The sequence below is a fragment of the Beta vulgaris genome, chromosome 8, assembly GCF_026745355.1.
Source record: "Beta vulgaris subsp. vulgaris cultivar EL10 chromosome 8, EL10.2, whole genome shotgun sequence".
Lineage (NCBI taxonomy): Eukaryota > Viridiplantae > Streptophyta > Magnoliopsida > Caryophyllales > Amaranthaceae > Beta > Beta vulgaris.
Window position 1 is genome coordinate 41,161,784 of NC_079209.1, and position 7,583 is coordinate 41,169,366.

Below are 7,583 nucleotides of genomic sequence, written 5' to 3' on the forward strand. Positions count from 1 at the left end.
AGGACGGCCAAAAGTAGCCCGTCCTGAGAGCCCTTTCTGCCAAAGCTCTTCCTCCAATGTGAGAAGCACAAGCTCCCTCATGCAACTCCTTCAAAACGTCCAGACCTTCCTTTCGGCTGATGCACTTGAGAAGAGGCCGATTATAGGATTTTTGTATAAGGTCTCATCCCAATTCAAACCACTTGTCCCTAGCTCTCACATACTTGGCCTTAATGGGATCAAGAGGCAGACGGCCGGTTTTCTTGAACTCAATGATTGGACTCATCCACTCATCATCTCGGCTGAGAAACAGCACTTCTCCGGCCTCAATGCTCTTGGCCGCCTTCACCTCCCAAAAGACTGTTCTAGGAACGTCACCTTCGGCCGAGCTGGCCAGTTTAGAGAGGGCATCAGCTTGATGGTTTTCTGATCTGGGCACCTGATCTAGGACGAACCTCTTTAAAGACTTGATCTCGTCCTTGACCAAATTCATATACTTGCTCATGGACGCTTCCTTGCATTCAAACTCACCATTGACCTGACTGACAACCAGCAGAGAGTCAGTTTTAGCTTCGATTTCCAAGGCCCCAGCCGCTTTACACATTTTTATGCCGGCTAAGAGAGCTTCATACTCTGCTTCTTATTGGACGCCTGGAACTTGAATTTCATAGCATATTCAAACTTATCCCCTTCTGGAGATTGAAAAATGATTCCTGCCCCACATCCGTTGGCAGTTGAGGATCCGTCCACCATAAGGGTCCAATGACGCCTTCCTGCTGCTGGATCCTGGACGCTTTCTATCGTAGGCCGAGTAAGCTCTACGATGAAATCAGCCAAAGCTTGGCCCTTGATTGCCTTTCTAGGCTCAAATGTTAAATCAAACATATTCAGCTCAACAGCCCATTTTAACATTCGGCCAGAGGCATCCATCTTATGCAACACTTGCTAATGGCTGATCTGTATATACAAGGATGCTGTGAGCTAAGAAGTAAGGTCTTAACTTCCGGCTAGCCATCAACAAGGCCAGGCCGAATTTCTCGATGGTGGAATATCTGTTCTCAGCATCTTTCAGCACATGGCTCACAAAATAGACGGGTATTTGCACCGCGTCTCTTTCAGCCAAGAGGACCGCACTGACTGCGAAAGGTGATACAGCCAGGTATACATACAACTTTTCACCTTCGGCCGGACTGATCAACCTAGGCAGCTGCCGAAGATGGTCTTTGACTTGCTGAAGTGCCAACTCAGCTTCTTCCGACCACTCAAACTTGGCATTCTTTTTGATAGTAGCAAAGAAATGGTGACATTTGTCTCCTGATTTTGAGAGAAACCGTCCAAGAGCAGCCAAACAGCCCGTCAACCTCTGAACTTCTTTGACTTTGGACGGGAAGACATATTCATAATAGCCTGAATTTTGTCGGGATTTGCCTCAATCCCTCTCTGATCAACCAAAAATCCCAGAAATTTCCCAGCAACTACGCCGAACACACATTTTTGCGGATTAAGCTTCAACTTGAATTTTCTCAAGGTGAGGAAGGTTTCCCTCAGATCGTCCAGATGATCTTTCTCCTCTTTACTCTTGACGATCATGTCGTCTATATAAGCTTCCATATTTCGCCGAGCTGCGGCTGAAATACTGTATTAATGAGCCTCTGAAATGTAGCCGGAGCATTTCTTAGGCCGAAAGGCATCCTGAGCCATCCATACAGCCCTTTCTCGGTAACGAAGGAAGTCTTATCTTGATCATCCGGCCACATAGGAATCTGATGGAAGCCAGAGTAGGCATCCATAAAGCTCAGCAGGGCATGGCCGGCCGTAGAATCAACCAGACGATCTATTTTTGGCAACGGGAAGCTGTCCTTAGGACAAGCCTTGTTCAAATCTGTATAATCAACACACATCCTCCAAGTGCCATTCGGCTTTGGAACCATCACAACATTTGCTACCCAATCTGGGTAGTATGTTTCCCGGATGAATTTAGATTTAAGCAGCTTTTGAACTTCCTCATCAACGGCCTTATTTCTGGCCGGCCCCAGATGCCTCTTCTTCTGCCGAATAGGCTTTTGCCCCGGCTCAATGTTGAGCTTATGGACGGCCACCTCAGGGTCTATCCCAGGCATCTCTTCTACAGCATAGGCAAACACATCTTCAAATTCTCGCAGCAACGCAACTAAGGCGTCCTGAATTTCCGATCTCAAAACTGATCCAATTTTCAATGTCCTTTCCGGACGCTCTGGATTCAAGCAAATCTCTACTGGACTTTCCACAGGCTCTGGACGTTCTAGTCCCAGACTCATTATAGCCATTATCTCAGATGAATGCTTTTCTTCCTTAATAGCCAAACACTTTCTCTTCTTGCTAGGCAAAAGCATGGACGGATTGTTTCAGGAAGAGGCGACTCCTGAACCTTCTCAATTTCCTCCTTAAGCTCACCAATCTGGCCTTTAACTTTTTTGGCCGAATCATCTCCTTGTGCCCTTGGACACTCTGCTTTTTCCTTCCAAGATGATGGTTTGAGTGTGGTGAGATAGCATTCTCTGGCAGCTTGCTGGTCTCCATAAAGAGATCCAATCTTCCCACCATCACATTCAAACTTCATCAGCATTAAGTGGGTCACAATGACGGCCTTGATGTGATTTAAGGTAGGTCGCCCGAGAATGACGTTATAAGCTGTCAAGTCTCGTACTACCAAAAATTTCACAAAAAGCGTCCTGGCCGCATCTTTTTCTCCAACTCTGACGGGCAAGGTGACGGTTCCCATAGGGTGTATGACCCCGCCGCCAAAACCAATTATAGGATGATTGACCGGCATCAAATCGTTTTTGTCAAACTTTAAACGAGACAAACAATCAGCACTGATGATGTCAGTTGAGCTTCCAGTATCAATCAAAATTCGCCAACCCTTAGATTGGCAATCTTCATTTCCACAACCAGCGGATCATCATGAGGCGTCCTAATATTCTCCCCGGTCCAACTCGCTGACCACTATTTTTGGAAAAGGATCAGACTCGGCCTGGTTGGTGAGCATAACCTGGCTGAGTTCCCTCAAATAATTTTTGTGGCCGCGATTTGTCGGACCTCCAGCTGCAAATCCTCCTGAGATGACCATCACCACATCATCATCCGTGCTATCTCCGTCCATCTTTCTTCCTTGACGGTTATCCCTTTTCTGAAACTTCCTTCCTGACGAGGGTAGGTAATTGTTCATCTTTCCTTTTCGAGCCAACTCTTCTAGTGCTCGCTTCAAATGCTTGCATTCATTGGTTTCATGTCCACAATCTTTGTGAAAGTGACAATACTTGCTCTTGTCCCTGTTACGGTAAGGCGTCTTCATCTCGGCCGGCGCCTTTAGCTCATGCTGATCTTTTATTTCCATCAAAATGGAATATTGATCTTTGTTGAACTCTATTGGTTCAACTGAGGCCGCCGGCTCTGACCGCCTACTTCTCTTGGACGAAGTGGTCATAGAAGTCATGGCCCAAGTCTCAGCCTTCTTGGGCGGATTCTTTTTTGGCTGAACAGCTTCTCAACTTTCTTCACTTCTGGCTGTTTTGCTTCAGCACAGACCTCTGTGGCATGAATGAATGCTTCAGCCTCCCTCAGTGCTTCCGTCAAAGTAGTGATTTTCTTCTTCACCAAATCAAACTTAAAACTTCCTGGTCTTAGACCTCTGATGAAGGCGTCAAACGCCACACCCGCATTCAGATCTTGGATCTGCAACGCCTCCAGATTAAACCTCTTCACATAACCTCTCAAGGCTTCCTTAGGACCTTGGATGACTTTACCCAGGTGCATGCTTGTTTTCTGTTCTTGCCGATTAGCCACAAAGTGACTGGTGAATAGAATACTAAGTTCAGTAAAATTATTCACTGAATTAGGCGGCAAGTTGTTGAACCATTTTTGCGCTACTCCTTTCAAAGTAGCTGGGAAATTCTTACACCAAGTAGCATCGTCCACCCCTTGGACATACATCTGATGCTTGTAAGCTGATAGGTGATCGTCCGGATCAGTAGTTCCGTCAAAAGGATCAATGGTTGGGAGCTTAACCTTTGGGAAAGGAGGGGACTCCATGATCCTGACCGAGAAAGGAGTGGGCCAATTGATCTGGAGTGCCGCCACCTCCCCTCAATGGGTATGTGCTCCTGACGGTACTCTTTTAAAACCGGATTAGATGAGGTGTTAGCTAAGGCTTGACGCCTGTACACCATAGGCTGCAAAACTGTCTTCTCTTGCCGGGCTGGAAAGCGGATGGACCACGGCTTCGCACCACTGTTCTGGACGGGAGCCTTAAGGACGGATCCTTCATATATGGCGTGGAGCCAGAGGCTGAACGCTGCTGCGCTGCCGCCCTCTTGGCCTCCAAGTATCCCGGCATCAGTCTCCATCATGTGACCAGTAGGAGGGATATTATCTGCTGGACGGACCACCAGCTTCCAGTCCATCTTCCTCCTAGAATCACTGACTGCCGGCTGCTTTCCTTTGGAAGGCGGCTTAGTCAATTCTGGCCGAGGTGGCCGACTAGGTCCTGGACGACCCTCTTGGGATCGCCCTTTAAGTGGCGCAGCTGCCTCTTCTCTCGGACTCATCTGAAAAAATAGCATGTTGTTCTTAATCTGCTCTTCCATAACAGCGGCCATCCTGGCCTGGAAGTCATTTAACACATTTTCCAAATGACCAGCAGTCACTGGACGGTCAAGATTTTCTTGGATGACTGGAGTTACAGTCCTACCCTCGAGGTGAACGGCAGCATGGCCCTGATCCCTGCCTCGAGGTGGCCTCTCGTCATCAACGGTATCATCCACCTGAACTCTAAAACTTCTGTTCCTTGCCACATTCGAAGAGTGACAGTCCGTCATTGTTGCGTCTCCCCACAGACGGCGCCAAATGTTATGTAGTACGAAACTAGCAATTATATCACACTCCCAAAGAAGGTTCTTAAATGGAGACTTGTGCAACAATGATTGGTTCAAATCCCGAAGCAAACTCCTGACCAGCAACCTGCACAAAGGGACCCACCCTGGAGGTTTGGGTGGTATTTCCCCCTCCGAGCTTAAGTCAGATGTCAGGGATGTAAAGGAACTTTTAGAGAGAGAAAGTAGAGAGAGGAGAGAAGAATTTATGACAGAGTAACAGTACTATGCTCTGAAAAACGTACCTTTCACCCTGAAATCAAGGACTATTTATACTGTTTGAAATGACTGCTGTGCCTTGATGTCACCCTAATTTGGGAGCATCTGATTGGCTAATCAAAGTTTTGGGACACGTGGCAGCTGTTAACTGGTCAGTACACCTCACTTTCATATAAAGGTGTAAATCAGACTTACTGGGCCTAAGTACAGTTTTTGGGGCCAGAAGAAGGTCTTTTTAGTACGTTTTCAGAGAAACGTACTTTTAGGCCTGTCACCTTCAGGCCCTTTTGTACTTTTATTCCCCTGCATATATGCCACATGTAGGGCTCAGATGAGGCCACGTGTCAGTATCAGAGCCGTTTATTTTTTAGGCTACAACAATTATCAAACGACATAATTTATAAAAATCAGTTTTTATAAACTTACTTAAGAGGCTTACTTCATATTAGAAGCTTCAATCCAATAATAAAGATAAAATATATAATCTTTAAGTTTAACAACTATTATCATAACTATATTTGCTAATCAATAACAAAATTGAGAACCAAGTTTATTTCTAAAATCAGAATATAAAATCCAATTGCACCACACTTGAATTGGAATCAAAGGAGATGAGGAATTAAGAAGAATTAGGTTATACCTTCATATGAAAAGGAACACCAAAAAAATGGCAGAAACAAGGCAAACAAGTTAGCAATGACAACATGGGAAAACAAGCCAACCACGACAGCAGCGCAACACAAAGTACAGCAGCAGTGCGGAACTTGTGTAAGGCGTAACTCATAGCTCCGAATTGAGCGACTTTTGTGCCCAAATTCATTAGCTCGAAGTGATCTACAACTTTGATTCAGCAACAAAGAGCAAAATTGGATTGCATGTTGTAGATAATTGAGGCAACATATTGTCGGAATAAAAACAGAGGAGAGAGAAATGAAGGTAGCAACACCAAACTTACAAAGACCATAACTCATAGGTTCGAACTCCAAATCAAGTGATTTTTGTGCCCAAATTCATTAGCTCGAAGTGATCTACAACTTTGATTCAGCAACAAAGAGCAAAATTGGATTGCATGTTGTAGATAATTGGGGCAACAGATTGTCGGAATAAAAACAGAGGAGAGAGGAATGAAGGTAGCAACACCGAACTTACAAAGACCATAACTCATAGCTCCGAACTCCAAATGAAGTGATTTTTGGGTCTAAGTTCAATAACTTTTTGAGATATACAACTTTGATTAAATAAGTTTGGGAAAATTTCGACTCCAAAATGCAGAAATGGAATTTGCACAGTACAGGGTATAAAATCAGAGGAGAGAGAAAATTATGGTTTTGGGGTTTTATTTTGGTTTTGGGGTTTCTCCCAATTCTCAACCACTTGGGTAATTAAACTAAAATCTTGAAGAAAATAATTGATCTATGGGAAAAATACACTTTGGCACTTGATTGAGAAATATAGAGAAAGTGATGCTCTAGCATCTAGAGTAGATGACATGAGGGAGGAGAAATAAATTGTAATTAAAAATGGGTTTCTCTTTATTTCAAACCTTAAAATCCTTAACTTAATATCTCTATTATATAAAATCCATACTAACTTATTTGTGCTTAGAACTTACTTTAGACGATAAATAATAATTCTCAAAGTAATTTCTTTACTAATATGAACATAGCTAACTTTGACTAAAACGTGTTTGAAAATATCAGCTATTATACTTATCAAATCTCATTTATAAAGTCGTTATCAAACCTGCTTAAAATATAGGCTATTACAAAAGCACAGGTTTTAGACTTAGGTTACAGTTTGTTATGTTTAGAATCCAGAAACAAAGGTAATATAAGCATTCACAACCAAATGTTTTCAAAAAATGATAGGAAGGGGGACGATGTAACAATTTTTCAAAAGGAGAAACACCCCCTAAAACCGAGCTGCGTAATCTATTAATGGTGTAGGTGGCAATATATGACGTATCAACCCAAAATTCAACAGGAAAATCAGAATGAATTATCATAGTACGAGTCATTTCAATGATATGACGATGTTTGCGTTCTGCAACACCGTTCTGAGCTAGAGTATGGGAACAGGATTTTTGAAAAATTATGCCATTGTCACGAAAATGTTGTAGAAGAGGAGAGTTATCAAATTTCCTACCTCCATCACTTTGAAAAATTTTAATCTTACAATTAAAAAGGTTTTCAACCATCTCTTGAAACACAATAAATTGAGAATTAAGCTTCCGATTTTCGACGTAAAGGATAAATCCAGGAATATCACGAGAAATCATCAACAAATACAACATAATAACGATATAATTGATTTGACAAAACATGAGATTGCTAAAGATCATTGTGAATTTTATATAATGGATATGGAGAAACATGTTCAACTAAATCAAAAGGTAAACGATGTACCTTTCCTAACTTACATCCAACACAATCATCATGAAACTTAGAAGTACATGTGATTAATTTATTTGAACAT